Below are 4931 nucleotides of genomic sequence, written 5' to 3'. Positions count from 1 at the left end.
CCTCCCCCATTCATGCTCTGTCTCTGTCTCAAAAATAAATAAACGTTAAAAAAATTTTTTTAAAGGTTGAAAAGAATTTTTAGAAATAAAAAATATACTTGTTAAAAGCTAGGATAAATTAAACACCAGATTAAACATAGCCAAAGAGAGAGTTCTTGAACTGGAAAGTAATCTGAAGAAGTTGCCAGAATGTGGATGCAGCCGTGAGGGCCACGTGGAGGGAGGGCTGGCGGGCACGGAGGGCAGGTGGGCCTCAGACGCGTCCACAAAGCCCCCGAGAAGGGACTTTGTAGTGGCAGGGTCGCCCAGGACTCACAAAACACGTGCCGGTGGCTTCTTGTCCAGCCAGCCGCACAGGTGAGGAGATCTACACCTCGACCTCCCGTGCGGAAGCACGGGGCGCCGGAGACACTCTGACCTTAAGAACAGCCAGAGGAAAGATCACCGACAGAGGAAGAGCAGACGGACAGCAGACCTGGCTGTAAGGACAGAGGGAGGAAATAACTTCCACAAAGCGTGACAGAAAATAGCCGTCGACCTGGAGTCACATACCCAGAAGTGCTACACGTTGGAAAAAGTAAAACCACGTTTGTAGATGACAGAGAACTGTGCTTACTACCACCAAACCCACAGTGCTGTGACTGGAGAAGACAGAACGGAGAGAAGTGTGCGAAGCAAACACGGACAGGAGCCACGGGAACAGGTGCGACATTCACCCTGACCCCCTCGTGCTTCCTGTCGGCTCACCAGGGTTTCACACAGTGAAGACACAGATTTGGACGACGCAAGTAACGAGCCTGATCCGCGGGACGGCTGCGGACCCCGGGCTCACTTGTTGGGAGGTGTGTGTTCCCCCGGGGCTCGTGGACCTTTTCGAGAAATGGAGCTTGGGTTGCCCTGCCTCACCTCAGCGCACTTACCACCCAGGAACCCTCGGCGTGCCGCCCCTCTGTTCCTCTGCCCCTTCACACTGTGCCGGTCTCCCGGCTGTTCCTGCCCCTTCCTGCTCACTGCCAGCAGCGTTTCCCTTGTGGTCCTTATGGTCGGGGAACATCCAGCCTCTTGCGTCTGTGGGTTATAGTTTATGTCAAACTTGGAAACATCTTGGCCGTTATTTTTCTAACACCTTTTCTGCACCCTTGTCCCAAGTATTCTCTCTGCTTTTGGGGGGACCCCGATTAAGCACACGGTAGGCTGCCTGAAGCTGTCCCACAGATCACGGACGATCCGGGTTTTCTAATTCTCTTCTTCCTGTTTCGCTTTGGGTAGCTTCTGTTGCTACATTTGTTCCGTGTCTAATCTGCCATTGGCCCGTCCAGGGGATTTTCCATGTCACACGCTGTGGTTTTTCAGTCCTACTAATTCAGTCTGTGGTGCTGCTGTGACTCCCATGTCTCAACTTAACTTTCAGGCCCCGTGGAATGCAGTTAGCTGTGCTAATACCTCGTGTCAGTCCTGGGTCGGTCCCCGATGACTGGTCTTGTCACATGGATCTGATTTTCCTGCTGGTTTGCACCCCTGGTAGTGCTACGTGGAATCATTATGTTCACCTTATGGGGTGCTGAGTGTTTCTGTATTTTTATGAATATTCTCGAAATTCATTCCGAGATGCAGTTAAAGAGTTTGATCTTTGTGCCTTGGGTGGGGCTAATGGTCCCCCACTAAGTTGTCTCCTTCCCCTGTTGCCTCAGTCGGCACCCCCCGGATGCTGAGTCTTGAGCTCGGCCTCCGCACTCGCTGCACACGCCGGCCGGACCCAGCTGCATTCTCACGGGGCTCCTGCGGGGCTCTGGGTCCGTCTTCTTTTGTACTCCGTCTTTGAGTTCGGTCACCCTGCATGGCGCTTGGAGGCTATACCCAGGCGCTTGCTGGGGACCCTGCCGCTCAGGGGTCCTGTGCTTTGCTGCCTTTGCTCCATGTGAGAGAGCACACCTAATTCCTGTGACTCCGCCTCATCTGGACGCGAAAACCTGTTCCGTAACAATGGGACAGACGGTACGCGCTGCTGCACAAAGGCCAATTTTCCTCTGCAAGAGCAGAAAACGCACTCACGGAAGCAGAGTCTGCTGGACCTTAAAAGGCTCAGCCGCTGTGTCCCCGGGAGGTGGAGAGGCACTGGGATGAACCCCATCCCGGAACTCTTGAGGGGAGCACTGTGTCAGAGTGAAAGGCATGGCTGTGCTAGCCAGGAGGTGCGCACGTGGTCCTGTGCACGGAAGGCCGCAGAGGAACGCTGGCTTAGATTAACTGGGGGCAGATCTGGACCGTACTAAGGGACAGATTTTGTTACCACGTGGAGGCTTCCTGGGAGGCTGTGGCACCTCTCTGCCCCATGGCTGCCTTCTGACGGGTTTTCATGCACATGTGGGAGCAGCTCCTTGAAGGGCTTGGATCTCAGTGTGGCAGATTGTTTCTGTTTTCATCACCCGATAACTTGGTGATGCACCGCGTCCTCCCAGAGGGGCAGCCAGAGAGCCACCTCGTTCACACGCCGCCTCTGGTGCACACTCCAGGCCCAGTTTTAGGATTGCAAGGATAAATTCATAAGCTAAAAAAGCAAGTTTGGGGCTCCCTGGGTGGCTCAGTCGGTTGAGCATCCAACTGTTAATTTTGGCTCAGGTCATGATGTCACAATTCATGAGATCGAGCCCCGTGTCGGGCTCTATGCTGACAGTGCGGGGCCTGCTTGGGCTTCTCTGTCGCCACCCCCCTCTCTCTCTGCCCCTTCCCACCTCTCTTTCTCTCTCAAAATAAGTAAGTTTGCATTTAAAAATAAAGATGAAAAAGCAAGTTTCTGAAGCAAGCATCACACGCACGGGCTGTGGGCGCCAGCCCTACCCTATGCCTCTGTGTGTCCTTGTGTCAACTACCCCACCTCTCTGAGTCCCAAGAGTTGCCTGGCAGCAGGACTGCAATCAGGGCTGTGTGTGCCGAGGACCCCGAGGGGGACCCTGAGCTCTGTTCAATACTCCGTTGTTGCCATCCTGGGGGTGCTACCGATTTTTGCACAAGGGGCCCCAGGTTTGAATTCTGACCAGGCCCCATATGTATAGCGGTCCTGACAATGATGCTGTCTCCACCCTCCAGAAGCAGGGCGCCAGCCCGCCTGGAATGTGGGGGCAGGACCTCCGCGGGTGTGACTCTGCCCATCTGGCCCTGAGGGCTCCCCCAGCGCCCTGCCCTGAGGGTATCCCCATCTCCCGAGGCCTTGCCTCTCCTTCCCAGGGAAAATGCTCCTTGAATATTTACGCTCCTTGAATATTTATGCTCCTGAAACCTGGTGCCCACCTCTGTTGGCAGATTACCCTGTGTCTATGTCAGAGCTCTAACAGGTCTTGCAAAATGGATTCAACGGTCACCTTTGGCCGATACGACAGTGGGAACATAGTGTGCAATGTTTTTCTTTCTTCCTCTTGCATCGTTAGTAGTGATGTCCAGGAGAAAGCAGGCTGAGGCCTGAGTGGGATGCGGCGAAGACGCTGTCCAGCTCCGACCGGAACAAACAGAACCTTGAGTCTCAACGAACAGACCTCTAGACGGCCGCCCATCTTCCACCAGTTTGAAGCGGAAGTAGAAACTAGAGGGTTGAAAGGAGGCATGTGGAACCCAGGACCTCTGTGGGGCTAGGGTGGGGCTGAGCCCCTAGGGCTGCCTGTCCCTGGCTCCAGAAATGTCAGGAAAAGCACGTCCTCCCCACCGTGGCCTAGTGGACTGCGGCAGAGCCTGCACCACCGCCCCCTCTGGTTCGTGAGCTGCCTGTGCAGGCTCTGAGCAGGCCGGAATCTCTGAGGTGAGCCCCAAAGCTGCATCCCACCTGCAGAGTCTGGCACTTGTGATTCATGGGGCTCTGAGAGCAGGGCAGAGTCTGGAGGGGGTGTGTGTGTGGGGGGGGGTCTCTGCAGCTGGGAGAGTTAAGGACAGAGCCTGGGTGGGGGCGGGGGTCTTGTGCCAGATGGACCAAGGACAGAGACTGGGTGGGCATGTGGGTGGGGGTTCTGTAGCCAGGAGGGGAGGGCAGAACCTGGGGTTGTGGTTCCTTGGCGAGGTCCAAGGGAGCCACAGCAATTAAACTGGAAGAAGGGTCACACCCCACCCCCCCACCGGCCTTCTCCACTGGAGGGTGTCCTGCAGGACAGACAGGGAGGCCCTTGCACCCCAAGCCCCAGCACTAAGCAAGTGGGGCCAGCCTGGAGGGGAAGGGCAGCGGGCCTCACCCAGAAAAGAGAAGGAGACATTGGAAGATTTCCGGATCTGCGTGCGCAGGTAGGCAGGACGGGCCCACCTCGAGCGCAGGAAGAACAGGGTCTCCAGGCTGCGCTGGGGATGCAGCCGCTGCTTGTCCCTGGGAGGGTGGCTCCGGCTGCACCGGGGCCCAGCACAGCCTGACCTCACCCAGGCGCGGCTGCACGTTCCCGCTGCTCCCAATCTCCTGGACGAGGCCCATTCCCCGCCGGGCCTCCCTGCGCCCCCTCCGTGAGGTCCCAGCCCGCACCCCCGACCCCTACCCCACTCCACATTGGGCCTCCTCGTCGGCCCGAGTCTCCGCGGAGAGGGCAGGGCCCCGCCGTCCCCCCGCCCCTCCCCGCAGGCCCGTCCGCTCGCGTGCTGTCGGCCGCGGGGATGCGGGCGGGCCTCCCGAGGTCCCGGAGGGCCAGGTGCGGCCTCCCCTAGCCCACCGCCCCCGGCTCGCCTCCCCTGCGGGGTTCCCACGCCCCTGCGCCGCGCCGGCCTTGTAAGGCAGAGCCGCGTCGCCGCCGGCCTCCGTGCGCCCCGCGCGCTCCCCGGGCCGGGAGGGGCCGGGGGTGTGGCAGGGCCGGGGGCGGGCCAATGAGCGCGCGGGGCGGGGTGGGCCGGGGGCGGGCCAATGAGCGCGCGGGGCGGGGCGGGCCAATGAGCGCGCGGGGCGGGGCGGGCCGAGGGCGGGCCGTCGG

The sequence above is a fragment of the Panthera onca genome, chromosome A1 (assembly GCF_046562875.1).
Source record: "Panthera onca isolate mPanOnc1 chromosome A1, mPanOnc1 haplotype 2, whole genome shotgun sequence".
Classification (NCBI taxonomy): domain Eukaryota; kingdom Metazoa; phylum Chordata; class Mammalia; order Carnivora; family Felidae; genus Panthera; species Panthera onca.
This window is presented reverse-complemented; position numbering follows the sequence as displayed.